The 20544-nt window shown below is 49.0% G+C and overlaps 1 long non-coding RNA gene across 2 annotated transcripts in view; it reads left to right on the top strand.

Moving 5' to 3' along the window:
- LOC144098565 (uncharacterized) overlaps positions 1-18468 on the top strand; it is a 48178-nt gene extending 29710 nt beyond the window's left edge. For both annotated transcript variants that reach the window (XR_013307202.1, XR_013307203.1), the window contains exon 2: positions 18239-18468. This is a non-coding gene — a long non-coding RNA (uncharacterized LOC144098565). The remainder of the gene's footprint in view (positions 1-18238) is intronic.
- The last annotated feature ends 2076 nt before the right edge of the window (positions 18469-20544 follow it).

Below are 20544 nucleotides of genomic sequence, written 5' to 3'. Positions count from 1 at the left end.
CGAGCGTTGACGTGCGTTCACTGGTTTTCTGTGTCTTTGTTTTTTTTTCGTTGTTGATGCACAGACGTCAGAGCTCGAAGCTGAACTTGTACATGGTTTTCTAACCGTCGAAACAGTACATTTCTTCGGAATTGTACGCTTTTGCAACTAACTTTGCTGAAATGTCTGGCGAATTCTGGTTTTCAAAGAAGGCTTCGGTGCAACTTCAGGTATGATCGTAGCTGCCTCTGAGCTGAGCCGCGAAGCTCCTGTGCGCGCTGCCGCCGGGTGCTCTGTAGGCTTGGAACATCGGGGAGCACTCTCCCCACGTTCTGCAAGCCGTTAAGAGAGGTCATTGACCGGAAATGGCGACCATCTCGTTTGGAAGTCTTGCAGGCATCGCACTTCCGCTCTCCTGCATAGCGCGTTTTGACCCTGATATATACATCATGAACATCTTAGTGAAGGGACGCGCAGCTTTAAGGGATAATGGGTACAAATTTAAGTTGGCCTCTATCAATACGTTACCGAATTCTAACGACAAAGACGCTACTTTTACCGAAGAAATGAGTTTTTGTGAGCTAGAAATATCCAACGAGTGAAATACATGCAGGTGGCTCTATCACCTGCCGATTTCGTAAGTATAGTCTGCGATGCTTCGACATTTCAACCCCTGATCCTAGAGGCTAGGCTAGACCACTCAAGCATTCGATTTATAACTGTGATCACGGAGTCCTTTCTCAGGGCAGACGTCACGAGTTTGAATCGAGTGGCGGGAAATATTTGCGTGCAATTATATAAGCAATAAATTCGCCTTTCGCTGCCTTAGAAGCGTCAGCGTGCCCAGCACGAGCCATAGAACTGGTTTCTTCTATGAACAGAAGTTGAACGCAGTTATCTCGAGCTATAGTTGACCGTGGTCGCGAAGTACACGATATAAGTACATTGTGTATACAACAGCATATTGGACACTCGGACTAACCTGTTGCGAAGGCCTTCGGTTATCAACTCTTTCGAGCTTTTTTTTCGGCAACGAATACGCATCGATCCCCGTTGGATACGTGCATCCGTGTTCTGCCTGTCGCAACTGCAAATTTCACTCCCATTAGGCCCAAGGGTGCGCTTCATGTACCCAGCCTTCACTCAAGCCTCAGCTTTTTCTGGCACCACCGCCGCTTTCTGGCGCGGACGCGTTCCTCCGGTCCACCGCTTTTCTATATCGCTCTCCATAAGGCGCACGTGAACAGGATATATATCCTTGCCACGTTGGACAACTGGGACAGCGTGGATACGTATATGTACAGCGATTCCGGGAAAGGGGCGACAGAAGCCCAGCACCGTCATTACGCCCACGCTCTCTTTGGAATAATCGCTCAGCTTGGAGCGTCCGCGCAGAGCCGACCCTTGAAGGCCCCCCCTCCCCTTATCGGAGCTGTTCACCCAGCGCCCGCGGGCCGCTGCATGATCCCTCCCCTCGCGTTGCCCCTGCGGGAAAGGCCAGGGATGATGCCGCTTCGCATCACTGCACTCCGCGGCGCGCTGGCCCGTGCCATACACACTGCGGCAGTGGCGGGCTTCGAGTTCCGACTCTCTGGGGCGTATTCGATATTCTTCGCCCCCCTTCCACAAACTGCTGCTGCCCGCTGAGGAGATCGACGCCTCCCCTCCATCGATGCCTCCGCTTTCTTCGCGTCCTATAGCAGCGCTCGCCGTTTGCTGGTGCCCTGTAGCGTCCCTTCCCCTTCCTTCGCGCGATCTCCCCCGAGGCGCGCGACCTTCCATAACCCGGATCGAGATGGCGTCGAAGGAGGCTCAACTCTCGCGTAACGGGGTTTTTGCGTTGTGTGGTCCGTTACGTGAGTGCGGCCAAGCGGTGCCTCCGTTGTAGGCAAGTCAAAAGTTCACTCACCCTTACTTGAAGTGGGGGGGTGACTTCGATTCCTACTCTTTTTTTGTTTTCTTTTTCCCGTCTTGTTTTACTGTATTGAACACGCATGTTATTCCGCGCAGTTTCTTCTATATTGCTTTTATCTCTTTATTTGGAACACTATTCGTATGACTTCCATTTGTCTGTCATTTTCTTCCTATAGGGGGAGGAATTATGGTAACCTAAACCTTTTGCTATTTTAGGAAGTGACCTAGGCTTGCGCGTGTTGGTAACACATCGTAACAAAAGAAACATAGATGACAAAAAGATGACGACGAGACAGGACGCGCACTCCTCCGCTAACAGAGAATGACCCCCCCTAAAATTCTGTCTACGTCCTGCTGCGGTCCTTCAAAAGCTTCCAAGTCTGACAGAAAGAAACGCTCTCTTTCTGCTATGCCCAAGGGCACCATTAGCGCCACGCAAGGCCAATCAAAGACGGATTACTTAATATCCGGATTACTTAATATTGCGAGATGGCTGCTGTTGGGTGCGGTGTAGTGTTCGATGTGATGGTGTCGCTATATTGCTACTATATATCGATAGCGATCAATACGATCGTTTGAGGTTTTCACCGCTGATCCGGAGACAGCTCTCTAACCGCGCACGCTTTGCTCTGGGCACTCTTTCACAATCTGCGCATACTAGGCGATGTACCGACTTGCCGAATGATGTCTGGCCGTGAAACAGCTTGGTCACACCTCACTCAAACGAGATTTCTAAACGTGCACCCTTCCGGCGCCCCTTCTCGCTCTTACATACTTCCTTAAACCGCCTGCATCGATCACTAATGGTGTCCAAAGTAGTTATCGATGTAGCAGTCTTCGTGACCTAGTAGTCGCCTAGAACGCTCTCTTTGCCGGGTAGTCGATAGATGGCAGCAGTTGCGTCTCTCTGTTAAAGCTGGGGCTTTGGCTTGGCGCCATTTATTTCGGTTCTTATCTGTTTCGATTCGCAAGAGAAGGGGTCTCCTTATTTGTGTCACCACCTAAAATGGAACAGCAGCGATACAGAACACACTACGATCCCTTATATACGAAACGCCCGCATGTACATGGCTTGATGCAAACTGGTCTGAGCGAGCCGTTCTTGAAATATCATATCAAAGTAAATGCGATGTATGCGAAACATATGAATGCCGAGTGTCGTTCCTTTCTGTTTCTCTTTTTGCTTTATGGTATCGGTTGCATGCAACCGGCGTCTTGAGCACCGGAAGCCCTCCGGAATTGGAGGAAAGATGGAGGGGGAGGGGGGGGGGGGCAGGCCTTTCGCGGTCTGTGCCCCCTCGGGCGTCCAAGGAACTGGAGCATGCAGGTCGTCGCCTATCTTGCAGGTGACACATTTTGCTGCTGGTCTTGTGGATTAGAGTGGCATATATACAGAGCGTATGAGTATTAAAAAAGGGCGCAACAAAGAAGAGTGCGGATCATATGCTGAACATGCCACGGTTTTCAAGAAGTTATGTTCACTTGCCCGCCATACTGCCTATTCGATTGCATGGAAACAGCACAGCAGACGGGACCAAGAAAGGAATGAAGGCGCCCGTGTGTGTGTCTTTCTTTCTTGGTCCCGTCTGCTGCGCTGTTTCCATGCAAAGAACGTACCAACTAGCCCGGCTTACTCCTTTGTTGCCTATTTGAAATGTCGTGGGCACGCGCTGTACTGGGGCTGCATTGGATTGGCTTCGAGAAATAATAAATAAAGAAGAATAAACTCGATAGGTGCAGCCTTAAGCAAAGAAAACCAGAAACAGCACGCTAATGTATAGTCGAAAGAGGCCCTAATATATTAAGGCTACTCTAGCGCTTCGAGCTTCACTCTGATGCATTTGTTGTACCCTTCAATCAGCCCATAATTAAAATTAAATTGTTTGTTGGTGGAAGAAGAAAGGCGCAGTATCTGTTTCATATATCGGAGGACAACTGAACCGCGCCCTAAGGGAAGGGATAAAAGAGGGACTAAGGGAAGAAAGGAAGGAAGAGGTGTCGTAGTGGAGGGCTCCGGAATAATTTCGACCACCTAGCGACCTTTAACGTGCACTGACATCGCACAGCACACGGGCGCCTTTGCCTCTGCATATTTTGCTTTTCATCAGAGGCTGAGGGTACGTAGGATGAAAGTAAATGGAAGGAAGCATAGGGCGTTCTCTTGCGTCCCAATGATTTCGGCGAGTGCCTTATCTGGAGTCAAGGCTTCATTTCATTAAGCGGAGCGAACGGCTCTCTAGCAGCCGCTGCCACTGTATATATAGGGACATATATACGGTATCGACGGTATCGACCCGCGGGGGCTGTAACTGAAACCGCTATAGCCAAATATCCATCGAACTTACCGCGAAAATCGGCACACCGCGCGTTTCATTTTCTTTCTTCTTTTTCCCACTGAGGCTGTGTTGCTTCGAGCACCCCAAGCCGCGAAACATTGATATTTGCAACTTGGCAGCAACGACTGACACAATGCTCGTTATTGGTTTCATTAGTGACGTAGGCCGCTTTTGTTGAGCTGAATGGCCACTTTTTCCCCGAAGTTCCGCCTTCGCGGCCTCTTTGTTATATTTTTTTTCTTACGCGAGAACGTTTATATTGGTCTATCAAGAAATCGGCGAGAAATATTGCTGATGCATTTCGAGAAATTGAACACAAAAATAGATCTTTCATGGCTTACTCCTTGCGTTTGTTGTCGCGATTTAGTAGTCGCGCATAATGTTTTCTGGTTGAGCGCATGAATGTCGTTTATAACGATTATGCGGTGGTTGTATAGGACTCTAAGTGATCGATAGTAATTACAGTGATCTCTCGGTGTTACGAGGCGGACCGCTCTGGTAATATTTACGCCCCTAATGCCCTAAAACTCGCTGTTCCAGTTTAGTCGCCGAAACCCTGTATTTTGAGTTCTGAGCGTACCCCAATGAACGTTTGCGACGCACGAGACAGTTAAGCACTGCGCCTTGCATTCATTATTGCCGCACGTGGTCATCTAGACGACGTTTGTACGCCTGTTCAACGTGAAACCTCCCGAGCATATCATTGGCGTGCCTTATTCAGTTGCCCATTTTAGCTTGACGTTCTCTTTCTTCTATCTTTGTTTTTTAGTATTTTTCATGAGAGGCACGGCGCCCCATGTGCAGTAAGTAGGTCTGCAAGCATTGATCGCTTGAGGCGTCCACTCGGTCTGCATGGGGAAAAGCCGTTAAGGCGTTGCTTAATTCGCCTCCGGCGGCTGAAGAAACCCCTGGCTCTCACATACTGTTGTCCTCGCTTCTCCTTTCGTATAGTCGTTCCTGTATCGCGCATGCGCAGTTGTTCGTTTGATTCGATTGTGCGCCCCTCTTGCGTAACGGCTGACACGCTCATTTGGTGACTGTGTTAGGCTTATATGTATACTGTTTGCTTTTGCCATTGCCTATCGGGGCGTTTCTAGCGCCCCCTTTTTTACCCGTTGGATTGCGAGAGCAAAGTGCGCCCTGCGTTCACCCCCCACCCCCGGGAGTTGTTGTTCTTATCACCTTGAGGGCAGTATTGGTTCTTTTATTGTACACTGTGTCGTCATGGTCGGCAAAAAGGGAAGAATCAGCGGTTGTGAGAACGCTCAGAAAGTTTGTCGAACAAGTCGGGAGCTCTGCTTAGTAACAAGAGGAAGGTCGCGCTGCGGTGTAGGCGAAATAGTAAATACGTTTTAGCGCGCCGTTACCGTGCACCGCTGTTGTCAGGAGCCAACTGTCGGCGGCTGGAGGTGGCGCTATAAGTAGCGATATACAGTAATTTTACGCTAAAATGCCCTGATATGTACTGCGAAAGTAAAAGACGACGTAAGATGGTTAGAAATGGAGTATCTTTAACGCGCTTCTTCCGAGATTCGAGTCCGCATGTTGGAACATGGCGAGCATTCTCACGCCTTTAGGTACTCTATAAAATGTACCCGCCGCGGTGGCTCAGTCGTTAGGGCGCTCGACTACTGAGCCGGAGTTCCCGGGTTCAAACCCGACCGCGGCGGCTGCGTTTTTGTGGAGGAAAAACGCTAAGGCGCCCGTGTGCTGTGCGATGTCAGTGCACGTTAAAGATCCCCAGGTGGTCGAAATTATTCCGGAGCCCTCCACTACGGCACCTCTCTCTTCCTTTCTTCTTTCACTCCCTCGCTTATCCCTTCCCATACGGCGCGGTTCAGGTGTCCAACGATATATGAGACAGATACTGCGCCATTTCCTTTCCCCAAAAACCAATTATTATTATTATTATAAAATGTACATTACACAGTATACGGTATGCAATGTACAAAAAACCGGCGCCACTGACGCCGCCCTCGCTTTCCTTAAATACTAGCACATCGCAGCGATGTCTGGCGAGCCGTTCACGGGCATGCTTTCGGACAGGCCGACCCTTATTCAGTGGGACGCGCTTATACGAGCTGCCGGAGACCACCTCCTCGTGTAGCCGGTCGCGCCCAGCACCCGTGGTCTCTAATAGCGGCCGTTATCTCCGCATATAGCCCGACGCTCACCTCTTCGGCACGGGCTCGTAATGGGCGCATCATCGCCAAATGCTCTCTCCCTCACTAGCCGGGAGTCCCGACGGCATGCATTATAGGACCCACGCGCCGGTCCAGACGTGTTGTCCCGGCCCGCGTAGTTACGTGTGCAAGTGGGTGACCCTGTTCCACCGAAAGTTGTGTGTGTGTGTGCATGCGCTCGCTTGTTCGCACTTTTCTCACTGTGTCTGTGTGCGCACGAGCTTGCCACCGCCGCCGACGCATTGATCGCGGCGCTCCCTTCTTCGTTAAGGGGGGAGGGTGTGTACGTGAGCCGTGCTCGCACAAACGCACGCACGCACGCGAATGCGCGCGGCTTCGGCATCGCCAACAGCTTGCTGCGGTAATTGCACTATGGGAGTCACCGGTAATTACCGCCAAAACTGGGCCAGACAACAAGGCCCCCTAGCGGACGCCGTCATGATGCGCTGGAATAGCGCTTCCACCAGAGGTGAGAGAGAGGGAGAGAAGCAGGGATGCTCGGGGTTCCTGGGGAAAGGGGGAGAACGTGACGGAGCGGCGACCGGACGGACGCGAGGCGCGGGCGGGCATTTGTCGGTGGTCGGCCGCGGACGCCGTTGAACTGGGATGCCGTTACACGTGGCCGCTCCTGTATTACCCGGACCGAGCCATCATCCGCTCTTTCATTGTCGTGGGTGTCGTGACGGAGGATGGGGAGTAGGCAAGCAGGTTCCGATAAGAAAGTCGGCGGCCGGCGTAAGCGGAGTTGTGTGGCCCATCTGCATGGATCGTGCATCTAAGGAAGGATGCTTGACCCCGTTTCCTAATTTCTTCGGGTTCATAATTGATAATGCGCTCCCGCTTTGCGTTGGAAACGTCGGCTATAGGATGCGCATGGATTTCGGGTAGCGCTGACGCTGTTGCGATGACAGAAGCGCGGGAAGACAATAAGCGCATTTTTTTCGTCGGGTAGACGTATCAACCTTTCCACGGTAGGGGTCTTTCTATATTTGGAAGGAGGTTAATTTGCGGTAAGATCTTTTAGTTTCTGTTGTACTGTACATTTCTCCACACACACGTGCACCTCAACAGCTTCGGTCGATCGTTCGTTCCATGCAGCTTCGTTTTAGCTCGTTATTAACCGGAACCTTTCAGAGGTTTATCGATGAATGAAACGCTGTAGCTATTCTGTTTTTCAATATCGATAACCTGCTAGCGGCTCAAGTTGATCTTAACTTCGGCTACTTAGCATGAGAGGTCGCGGGTTGGAATCCCGCCTAAATCGGCCGCATTTCCATGGAAACGAAATGCAAAAGTCCGTGCGTACTGTGTACGTTTAGCATACGCCAAAGAATTCCTGACAAAAACTACGAATCCGGAGCCCTGCGTTACTGCGGTTATTTCGTTTTGTCGCTCACCGCCTTTTTTTCGCGGTGGACACCCGGTTCACGTGTACAGCGTGATTTACTTACTGCGCCTTTCCTCTCCTCACAGTCACCCTCAACCACTAAGAAACGTAAAGAACGAGTGCATTGACGCCGAACGTAGCTGCATGAATCATCAGCGTAAGGACAGCTCGTTCTAGGATGCCTCGATACAGGAAGCGGCTAATAATAATAATAATAATAATAATAATAATAATAATAATAATAATAATAATAATAATAATTGGTTTTGGGGGGAAAGGAAATGGCGCAGTATCTGCCTCATATATCGTTGGACACCTGAACCGCGCCGTAAGGGAAGGGATATAGGAGGGAGTGAAAGAAGAAAGGAAGAGAGAGGTGCCGTAGTGGAGGGCTCCGGAATAATTTCGACCACCTGGGGACCTTTAACGTGCACTGACATCGCACAGCACACGGGCGCCTTAGCGTTTTGACCCCATAAAAACGCAGCCGCCGCGGTCGGGTTCGCACTCCTTTTCACTAATTCTAAGTGGTTGCTATGAATTAGTGAAAACGAGTAGCAGTAGCCGCTATGCAGCACAAAACTCTCCTTTATGCAAAAAAAAAAAAGGAAGAAGCTGCGTCAAGGCACGTGCCTATAGGCCGGGGCCACAACCACTGCGACACGGCAGCTCGTAAGAGCGCGCTCGAAAAGCCGCTTCTGTAGATTCAATCCGCTTTCGCCGGCGCCAGTGCTGCTACCTGCCTGCATCTGGCACCTACTTTCCGCATGTAGAACACATGCGCGGCATGGCATGCACATGGCACCTTGGCGTGCTGATGACGTCACACGAGGAAGCCTCTGCGGGTGCACATTCCCACCGCAGCTGTGGGTGCGTTATCCGTAACGACAGCAGATTTCTGGGATTGCACGAATTGCACAACGTTCACGTGCGACACGCGAAGTGCGGGAACTGCACGTGGTACCTTGCTTGCCCAATTAACGGCGCGCCGATGATTTACACACTGACTGTGTGGCGACATACACGTTCCATTAGCTGTCGCGTATATTTAAAGAGTACTCGAATTCATGTACGCGGCGTCCTTCCAAAACCCGCCCCAGCAACAGCGCCTTATAAATTACTCTGCGCACGTGCCGGCGAGAATTTCCGTGGTTGTAGCATGCACGCTATGCTGCTGTTGCTGTGGGAAGCACAAGCGCTGCTCACAAAACAGTACCCATCTGCGCTGGTGCGCGAATGGCCTCAAAAGTGAGGGGTTGAATCCCTGCAGAAATATGCTCGGATACGCTTTCCGGAATCCGCGAGTCATGAGCTACACCTGTAGCTTAGCAAAAGAAATATATAGGGTGAAGGAGCTTTGAGGCTCTATAGTGTATAGGGTGTTTCACCTAAGACTTTACACAATATTTAGAATTGTTGAGCTAGAAGAGCGCTTTTTTCGCCACAACATTGTCAGCGGTGTAGTACATCAGTATACGGCTAAGACCGGCTAAATATATATAGTAGGCTGGTTAACCAGTATTGAATAGTTAAGTTTTTATCTATTAGTGATAGGCTCTTTAGTTATTGAGAGGCGTGTAGCCTACCGTAAGTAGTATCCATATTAGTGTTTTCGAATTTCGAAAATGCGGTTGCTCTCGGCGCTGTGGTCCGACAAATTTTTGCTATTTCGACGAGATACGTGCACTGGAGAGCTCAATAATTAAGGAGCCTAACGGTAATAGTTAAAAACTATTCAATGCATCTTGCTAGTTAGTTAGCACGTCTTAGCTGTGTTCTGATGTTCTACGCCGCTGACAAAGAACTAAGTGCTTTTCTAACTGAAAAAGCCCATAGTTTTAAATATCTTGCAAAGTCTTGGGTGACAAACCCTGTTTAAGGTATACACAGCGCGCTGTTTAAATAAACCTGCTCGAGAACCGCCACTGCATTATATCTATATCTCTGCACGCCAGTGCATCTCTGTATGGGCCTGTTAAGCTCTCGCGTGCCTTTTCTATTTTGCTTGCCGTAGCGAAATTCGGCCTCGCAGGGCTCCCACTGGTGGCTTCTCTGCGCGCATGTGGATATGCACGCCCAGACCTGTCCCACTTTCTCTCTCTCTCTCTCTTTATAGCTATTTGTGTGCGTATTACATAAACCGTTTTCCACGTCGGAATGAAAGGCGAAACGCGTGCTGTGCAAGTCGCCTTTCCTTCCAGAAACTCGAAAGCGAATAGCCTCCTCCTATCTACTCAGCCTCTTTTGCCTTCCTCTCTCTCCCTCTCTATCTCTGTATTTTTGTATATTTTCCCTTTTTCTCAAGCCAGTCCACCGGGAAAGCGCTTAAATTGTTCCCCGAGAAGCCGACGCCCCGTCCGTTTGTGTGCTTAATAATAATAATAATAATAATAATAATAATAATAATAATAATAATAATAATAATAATAATAATAATAATAATAATTGGTTTTTGGTGGAAAGGAAATGGCGCAGTATCTGTCTCATATATCGTTGGACACCTGAACCGCGCCGTAAGGGAAGGGATAAAGGAGGGAGTGAAATACGCACAATAAGGCTTTTGTCTGTACGCTCATATACGGGCCACCTGTGCCGAGTGCTTATTCGCCGTGCCCATTGTTATTTCGTATACAGCCCTTTCCCATATACATCCCCTATCAGCGTCCTACTCTCTGTTATTATTCTCGGCCTCCTCCACCTGTATACCCCTTCGCTGCCGGAGCTCGATTTGTAGTATACGTTCCCTTGTGTCGCTAAATTCGCCGCTGTACACATGCGTATGCTTCTCGCGTAGCGGGGCGTTTGTTCCGGGCAGTCTATACACCACCACCTCGTTGCCTTCGCTTCGTGCGTGTGGGCACAGGTAGACGAGAATACCAGGACGGCCCATAGGCGTATTTCGTGTGCCTACAGCGAATAGAGCGATTACAACACGCAGCCTCCAATTTACATTCTTGTTTTATTTTTTTCCTTCCTCCGATTTGCCTTGTAAGAACTCGTATAGCATGCGTTTAAGCTGGCGTGTAGTTGCTATGTCCGCTAGCGCTCCGCTGCGTACCATCAATTCCACGCTGCTGGCTTTGTATTCCTTTGGGAGATACGCTTGTAATTGTACTGCCCTGAATTGGAAGCGTTGCGCTCCGCTGCTTCGGCTGCCGGTTTCTTTGGTTATGTATCTTGTTTTGTTCGTCGCTTAATTAAGTTGCGTATTTATCGCCTAAAACTTCAAAGGAGTGGTTAGGGGAGACAATATTTTTGGTTCTTTCAGAGCCGCTGATTCCTTTCCGTAACTTCTATCGTTTCGTAACGTTAACATTTCGCAGCATAAAAGGCTGTGCGTCTGGTGTGTTTAAAACTAGCTTAAACTTAAGTAAACAAGCGCGGGAACTACGTATGCTGGTGTCCTTGGCGTTTCTCTCTGTGCTTTAATCGTTTTTTTATACGTATCTGCTTAATTTAAGAGTTAATTCTCAGCGCATATTGGGTTTCCCCCATCACCCTGGCGTTGCATTTCGCCCTCTCAATATAAAAGCAAAGAATCGCTAACGAAATTCCTGGAAGTTCCGCAATATGTTTTTTGTGTCGGAAAAGGTGAGGCACCTAATCTCTTGTGAGGCACCTTCTGGTTTTCCACGTTTCTTTTTTTAAAAACATAATTTGAACGTGCCTATTCTTTACATTGAGGCTGGTCAGTTATTTCAGCTGACGTTGTTTTAGCGTAGATGTTTATTTTTTGGCATTTACTTTCTCGTTTTGTTTTCTCGTATCGGTTGTTAAATATACCGAGCAGGCGTAATGAGGTATAGTTTATGGTTTATGTGTGTTTAACGTCCCGAAGCAACTCAGGCTATGAGGGACGCCGTAGTGAAGGGCTCCGGAAATTTCGACCACCTGGAATTCTTTAACGTGCTCTGACATCGCGCAGTACACGGGCCTCTAGAATTTCGCCTCCATCGAAATGCGACCACCGCGGCCGGGATCGAACCCGCGTCTTTCGGGTCAGCATCCGAGTGCCATAACCACTCAGCCACCGCGGCGGATCGTAATGAGGTATAGATGCTTTCTTCAAGCTGGAGGAACATTTCCTTTTCTTTGTGCTGACGGAATCTACATGGTCGCATTGCCTGCATACGCCTTCGGCGTTTGCAAATATGTAACTTGGCGAATGCATCCGCGTAGCGAAACGCGTTTAATTAAACCCAACTAGTAATGTGCCACACCGCTGTGGTGCTCACGTCACATAGCAGCCAGCCTGGTCGTTTAAGACGTGCTTAGTGGTAATAGTTTAATCGTTAAGTCTTGGATCGTTGATAGTTAAATTCGATGCTTTTGCACTGGCTGAAATGTGCTAGTACCGACGAAACGAAGCTGCTTTACTTACCATTGCTGTCGATTTTACGTAGTACTTTATTTCGTAGTCCTCTTAATCACTCAGCTGAGTTGTTCAATTTACCTGCCCTTGACGCGTAAAAACTGCGGTGTTATTAAGAGCAGTTTCTTGAATTCGCCGATTTAGCGAAAAAGTCGCATTTCTCCTCCTCGCGGCTGATTGTACACATCGCCAAATACTTAAACCGAAACGTATTTACGCACTGGAGTGGTGCACCTCTTCGACTAAAGGTGTCACTAAAATCGGTAAGGTAGTAAATGTTCCGACATATTCCGTTTTCCCCTTGTTCCGGAGTCCCTTGGTTGTGTTGGCAGTACAGATTAGCGTTGGAAAAATACCGCGCGAGACTGGCGACGACGCGAGCATCGGAGGTATCCTGTGCGGCGTGCCAGCCAAGACATCACGCGTTGCATTGCGACTCGTGTTTCACGAAGTCGCCGCGACGGCGGCGGCCAAACGCAAACCAACGCTCCAGTCACGCGAAAGCGGCGCCTTTTGGCTCCGGAAACAATGGCTTTGCCGCGACGACGAGCTGTCAACTGTGCCTGCAGAGAGGTGTGCCCCGCCGGCCGCCGTGCATCGTTGCTGGTCTTCGGTGCCTCGAGTGACGAATGCTTCGCCCTCTGGCGGCCGCTTTCCACGTGGACACGGGATTCCAGACGGGCGCATTGCGCGGAAGCCTACGGATATGTGGACCGATTACAGAGACAGCAGACTGTTTACGGTGTAATCAGTGCTGAGTTTTTCGCGATGATGCTTTAAACATGAATACGGGAATATGGGAGTTTTTAAAAAGGAAGGAGTGAATCTGTCCTCTAGGACAGCGTACTCGGTTTTTACTCATTTCTGTTTATAGTGTAGGGAACTGCCGGATTTCAGAGAGGGGAATCTGTCCAGAATAATTGAAAGTTCATTCCTTCTCGATAAACTTTTCCCTGTCCGCAGTTTCGACCCGTATTGGGTGCAGCACTTCCCGGGACACCGAAAAGCGTGAACGACGGTGTGGCTGCGCAGCCTTCAGTATTGACACGCGCTGCACCTTACCTCGGGCGTGGTGTTGAGCTGCAGTGTAAAAAAGAAATGGTAAAAAGGACTCCCAAAAGCATACTGAGGTCCACACGACGCACACAGTGTAACATTATGTGTGGCCAGTGGGAGAGTTAACGCCGGTGTTTTTTTTAAATCATTATTCTTATAACTGGGGGTCGAAGTTTTCGGTTTTAACCGGAAGAAAAAAAACGATGTAAGTACGCCGTATTAAGTTTTCTAAATTCGGTTTTAATCGAAAAGGGTCAGTATTTTTTGGCGTGAAAGGTAAAGGTTGTGGAGTACGAGCTACAGTCAGTTAATTTTTGAAATTAACTATGAGTATGGAAACCAGGGATTTGATGGCATGGTGATATTGCTGGATAAGCAGCTGAGTTGTGCGACAGAGGTAGTGCTTCGCTAGCTTGCACACCTCTGCAGAAAGGAAGCACCAGCTCTTCGCCTCCAGCTAGCAAAGCACGGTTTGATTGCTATCATCACTCGCTTAGAGCAGTTGGTCGGTTAAGTAGGTGTATCAGTTGCGTGTAGGATACTGGCACGAAACAGTGCGTTGGTGTCGCTAAAAAGTGTCACGTTTTCGCTATCGCGGCAATTGAGCGGCAGTTCTATCGCTGCCATGAACACGCAGGCCGCGTGATGCCCCGCCCTCTCGCTCAACTTACCGCGACAACCCAACGATAACATGCCAACCTATTTCTTAGATGCAAACTTCCACTTGCTTTTGCTTGACAATAGCAATTCCTTGTACAAAGATAGTTTTGTGTGCAAACAAATTATTTGGAACAGCTTTTTTTTTTTCTTTTAAAAGCCGTGAAAGATACGCTAGTACTTTCTGTGCATGCGGATGGTACGACAAGACGGACATTATTTACACGGCAGAGTACGGATAAAAGTCGATTAACCAAGATTGCCTACTCGACTTCTCAACTTTTGGTTTTATGGCGCAAGAATATATTGCTGTATCGAAGGCCAGCTAAATTTTTAAAACGCTGAAATCGGTACTGTGCTTCGAGATATCGTACCTGGAAAAGACGCTTCTGAAAACTCGTTACGTTGGTTTTCCCACTTTGCGCATTGACTTACCCACGCTGCATTCGCACTTTACATATTGATCAAATTGCGTCATTGGCATATTTAATGGAGAGAATGCTTATGTGGTTCATGTGTTTTATGACGTGGAAGATGACGTTGTTTCCGTGACGGCACTACGTGCAGCGACGCCATTTAATAATTACAACGTGGGAAAGCCGACTTAAGTTTCGTTCAATGCCTTATCACGTACGATAAGTCGGGTCACTTTCGACATTCACGGCTTTCAATTTCGCTATAGAAGACAATGAGTAAAATTTTGACGAATGAATAATTAATAAATTTTATTTGCACTCAATGACAAATAATTCCCACGCTTCCATGCAATCCACATGCACACACCACACCTGCCTGCCTTTCAGGCCTAGTGAAGAAAAGTCTGTATGGAGTAATTTCAAACACCCTGTATAAGGTTGTTGCTTGCGCCCAGGGGGCCAATACCAGAGGGTTTGTTCAGAGGCGTCGAGCTCTATGGAATTACGCATCACGTAGCTATCCTCGTCATACTTCGCCAGCCCCTTCTCTTAGCTAGAAGTGTCATTCATGGAGAACCCAAAAAGTAACAACGACCGGTTTCGGTCGGTAACCCTGTTCGCAAGAGGTGGCTATCTCCCCGCGATGATGTCGGTTGACAGATAAGCAAAGTGGAACGCCTTACTTGGATGCTTCGCACTTTTATTTCAATCTCGAGTGAAAACCCCCCACTTTTCGCTGGCCATTCCACGCAACTTCGAGCAGCGTTTTATTCCTCCTAATTCCTTCTCTCTCTATTTTCCCAGGCTTTCATGCGTGCCCATATCTCTCTCTTTCTTTCTTCCTATCTGTCTCTCTCCCTATCCGCATTCATTGACCCTGTTTGCGCGGCGCGGAGCGGGCGCTGCGCAAACCGCGAATGGTCGACGACAACGCCTCGCTCGCTGTTCACGGATCGCCCGAGAGAAGGAGCTCACTTTACGCTCCTTGTATCGTAAATCTCTCCGGGCGGGACAGTTCCGACCACCGCGGCGGGCAGCTGTATGGAGCTTCGCTCTTTAAATATAACGCGGTCGGCGAAACGACCGCTTCTTTCATCAGCATCTCCCCCTCTCTCTCTTTCTTGTCTTTCTTTGCCCGCATGGCTTGAAATCGCCGCCGATGCGCTGCCACTGGTACCATTAATAGCGGCTCCGCGAAGAGGCCGTTATGTTTGTGAGTACACACTCTGTGTGTACGCGTGCGTGAGAGCCCTGTAAGAAAGGCGTTGTGAGTGGAGTGGGAGAATGGAGAGAGGCGTGTTTTAAAGCCGCTTGCGAGGACAGCGCCTCCTGGAGAGCGCTGCGTAACCATGGGCAGAAGAGGAAGGCAACTTCCACTTCCCTCCTCCGGCACCCCGCTTCATTCTCGGCCAACCCAGATGCGAAATGGTGTTGCCTTCTTGCGGACTCGGCCGCGATGCGGCACTGCGGACGCTTGCGACTGTCTTCACCCGTCATCTCTCTCTAGCCTTCGCTCCCTACGTCGCTCTTGTCCCTGCCCGAGATGCGAGGGGGGACCGACGCTTTGAGTGCCACGGCGAGGGGAGGGATCTGTGGCCGCGTTTTTCGATCTGCGTATTTAGTTGTGTCGGATGTCCACCACTGTGTGGACGTTATTGCGTATACATGGACCCGCTGGATAGCACTGCGAAAACAGTGAGGGAGAATGCTACGTGCTTCTCGCTGCGGACTCGTCGGTAACGAAGTTAAACTAGTACACGCTGCTTTCGACGTGGCTTAGTTATATGCTTGTTTTAATTGAGCGCGAGCCCACGTCGAGTGTCCAGACAACTAATTATTTAGAGACCCCACGAGTGGGTGCCTCTCCCGCGTCGCAGCTCAGCTAGGAGGGTACACACATTCGTCTTTGCGTTGCGCCACCGTCAGAATTAAGTGTTCGCCCTGGATGCTTGGACACGTTCTTGGCGTCGTTGTCGCGTCTGCGTGACGGATGAGGGCCCAGAACGTCGCTATTGCATTGTGCGTAAGCAACAGCGCAGTTTGGGGCGCGTGGCGCTTCTCTCACGTGACCCAACGTCAAAAGCGCCCGTCCAGCGTTTCTGGGCCGTGGGATGTTCGTTGGGACACCAAGCGGAAGCCCGCGCTTTCTTCCGCAGTTGTGCTACTCTTGCCGCTTTATTCGCTATTTTCTTTTTGTCTGCCGTGCCGTTTTTGAATGCGGTTTTGTTTATAGCGGGCAGTCGGTAAAATTTTATGGCGGGTTGTAAACCCGTGAGCACTATGCAGTTACCAAGCTTACCATTTAGGCGTCCTTTGGCAATAAGTTAACGTCGCCCTGCTGGGAACGGGCTGGTCACCAGTACATAAAAGGGTTCAGTGTGTAGGGATATGTCCTAGTTCTCACAACGTGCCTGTACCAGTCTCTCTCTCTCTTTCTTTCTTTCTTTCACTCTCTCTCTCTCTTTCTTTCTTTCTTTCTTTCTTTCTTTCTTTCTTTCTTTCTTTCTTTTCCATGCTTCAGGCAACGTTCAACTCCCGACGCGAAAATTACAAGGACCTCAGAATGAGTATGTGCATGGTTATAGCGATGATGAATGCGCGTGCACAATAACTGATGGCTGTTTTGAAAACGTGCCTTCTGTAAGTGATGACATGCTCTAAATGGTGCGCTGACCTGTGATAATCTCTTCCTTCATAATTTTCTACAGTTTAATGACAATACCTTCGGGCGACTCTTTTATAAAGGGATGAAATATCGCGCATTAATTGAGCACTAAAGTCTCATCTAAAACCGTCGGGAATGCAAATTAAGAGGGTTCGCGACTCGTTTGCATTTCTTCGTACAGTGGCGACGGCGCCCCTCACGTTAACGTGCACTTATTTATTACTATCATGTTATTACTCTGTGCTTGATAGCGGTTGTAGCTGATCTGATGTTCGGAAGTCTCTACTTCAGTAGTATTTTGTCTCATTTGATCTGGATGCTACAGGATACCAGTGGCATGCGGCACACATTTACGTGTTTTTTTTCTTCTCCGTTATGGAAGAATGGCAGAAATGTGCCTGAAATTTAGTAGGGCGGGAGGCGGGGGGGGGGGGGGGGGGGGGGGAACTGGGTCGCTATGGAGATGACCTCACTTGACAGGCTGGTTGCGGAGCGCTTCGGAGGGCATCCACCGAAACTTTTTCATCACACATGCGGGACATACGTTGCGCTGCAGAGTTTTAGCTGCGGCTTTGGTCCCGTCCATTGGCCTCGCATGAGGAGTCTTATGCCAGCGCACACAGATATTTGAGGTTGAAATCGGGGCCTAAAGTTTTCCTGTGCGCATCAAAAAGTGTCAACTTTGTGAAGGACGCGGTATGATGGCTACTCATAGAGGCTAGTTTCTATCTTGCAGGATTTCACAATAAAAAGGCCTATACGGCCCTAATCGCATCACTAACCATTGGTCTGTGTAATCTGGCCTTAACGAAGCGATATTTTGTCTAATGAGAGCTTAATGATGACGTGTAAGCAATGAAATAATGCCTGAAGATCTTTGTGCTCCTTTATCAAACCTAACCATTTGACACAAAGAGCGCCTGGTCGCCGCGGCACTGCCCGCTCATCGCCGTCTTCTACGCAGCACAAATCCGGTGGTTCTGACCCGAGAAAAATAGTCTTTTGTGTGTACGCTAAAAAAAAAAAGACAGAAAATTGAATCAGTCATCCTGTGTGTGCCTCAGTTCAGTCATTCATGCATGTAAAACCAGTGAAACAGTCTTCGTCTTCTTAAAAAAAAAAATGCCCGTATATACTTTCGCACTGGATCGAATGCTGTAAACATTATGTTCCATTTTTTTTTTAATTAGCGCACATTCGCTCGTCGCTGAGGATAAAAGCCGCCTAAGTAGACCTGACTATGGCTTAATTCCTCTCCTCTCTACCTTCGCAGAGTGCCGTGAGGGTGGCGCCGAGTCCGGACGCTCCAAGAAGACGTCGGGCAGCGGCAGCGGTGGAGGCACGGGTCTGGGAAGGCTCTCCGCACGCTGGGCAGCAAGAAGGAACGCTGCAAGACCTCTCCGCGCCACCTGGCTTCGAGGCTGAGGCCAACGGCCATCGGGGCACCGTCAGCCTGCAGACCGGACGCTGCCGGTGCCCAGCTACCGTGGGCACCTCCTGCGCAAGAAGGTCAGTTCTGTTCCATATGTCATGCTGTGGAGAGGGAGGGAGAGAGAGCGATAGGATTTGTTGAAGAAGTGTAGATGTGTTGCATTGAAACGAAATATCTCTTTTCTTTTACATATATGGGAGGTATTCACGTCACGTTACGGGCGCCATTTCGTTGTTTAGCACGTAGCTTCAGCAGTGCAGGCCAGGTCAGGAGACGATAATCCCATTAACACGTCCGCAGCCTTTAGCAGTGCTCCTCAGACAACAAAATGGCGGCCGCTGAGACGTCTGTGAATACTTCTAATGCCCCCTTCCCATAATTTCTCTTCTTCCTTCTCTGTGTGTCTCGTCTTGCACCGTAATTCACGATGAAGAGGCTGACTGCACCAATTAATACCGGCTGCGCTTCAACAACTTTGCGCTACTGGCGCAGAAAAGAAACGATTCTGATCAAAGAAAGAGCATATCGTCGAATAAAACGCAAGCAAAACTATGACAGCACGCACATGCTGCACACCATTGTACACTCCTGTAAATTGTGATTGCGGTGGTAGGGGTCAGATGCTTGCAACTTTCACATGCAGTTAAGCCTTCTTGTAGGGAACTAGTCTATAACGAAGAATCAGATGTAACGAACTAAATGTAAATTTAGTGAAACGAGGCGCCATTTAACTTTTTTATGTATTTATAAGCAAACATTAGTAAGAACAAATCAATTTCATTGTATATTCTACTTTCGTTTCACTGCTTTTAACTGATCTGCTCTCCAACGTTTCGTGCCATCGTGCACTTCATTGACGGAAATGAACTTCGGTTATTCCGAGATGTATGTCGAAGAATGTAAAACAATAAATTAGCGTTCAGTGCAATTGTAGTGTCCGAACAACCAGTTCCGGGTCTTCACGTCTTCCATGACTACGGATGATGCGCGATAGTGTTGCGGTATCAATTACAGTGATACCTGAGCGGTCAGAATCGCGGGCAAGGACGAATAGCTTGTCAGCGTGAGAGGAGGTAGTAGAGGGAGCGGTAGCCGTGATGGAACCGGCGTGCCTGACGTGCTGCCGACTGCTGACCCTTAGTTTCAACAAATGCTTTAACTTTGTTGGCCGTCTGTTCATGCGCTTACTTGGAAGTCGTTCTAGAAGCCGAGGTAGGTTGCCCAGCTGCGTAGTTGGAGGGAGCAGCGATAGGTGGCGCCATAACTCAGAGGAGCAGCTTCAGAGCACAGCGCGCGAAGTTCGAATTTGAAAAACTGGAAGACTTTCTCATGTGGTGGCGACATCCCCCCCGCAAATAAACGTCTATGTTAATGGACGATCTGTCAAAGAGGTACAGACCATGATAATACTGGGGTTGTATTTACAAACAAATGGAAAAAATACTGACACACTCACTAAGCTAAAACGCACGGTAGAAGCGACGGCGCGATTACTCCGCCGCATAGCAAACCGCAGACAAGGGGTGAGGGAAAGAGATTTATGCCGCCTAGTGCAGGCCTTTGCGCTGAGCAGGATACTCTATGCCACCCCTTATCTGAAATTTTCGAAAGTAGAAAAGGACAAATTGGATAGCATGATACGGCAGGCCTATAAGGCTGCGTTAGGACTCCCACTAAATGCCTCAACCGAAAGGCTTATGAGGTTAGGAATACATAACACCTACAATGAACTGAAAGAAGCCCATTTAATGGCTCAAACAGCGCGATTAGCCAATTCCAGAACTGGCAGGAGTATCTTACCAGGCTCGGAATTAACTTTCAACCTACGAATAACGATGCTAAAGTAGACTTACCCCGCGCCTATAGGACGGCCCTACTAATCAAACCACTCCCAAAAACATGCACCCCTTACACCATGAGGGTAGAAGACAAGCACGAGCCAAAGCCTTACATAAGAAATACAGACAGTGCGCTGCAACACTTTATGTAGATGCGGCAGAATACAAAAATACCAATGCCTTTGCAGTTGTGGTTTGTGAACGAGAATGGTGACCACATCGTCTCGGCGACAATCAAAACGAAATCCTCTGAAACGGCAGAAGAGGCGGCTATAGCCCTCGCCCTAGCACATACCCAAGGGAGCATCA

This window comes from Amblyomma americanum, chromosome 7 (assembly GCF_052857255.1).
Source record: "Amblyomma americanum isolate KBUSLIRL-KWMA chromosome 7, ASM5285725v1, whole genome shotgun sequence".
Classification (NCBI taxonomy): Eukaryota; Metazoa; Arthropoda; class Arachnida; order Ixodida; family Ixodidae; genus Amblyomma; species Amblyomma americanum.
Note: the sequence above shows the minus strand (reverse complement) of the source record. Positions and strands in the feature narration are given on the sequence as shown.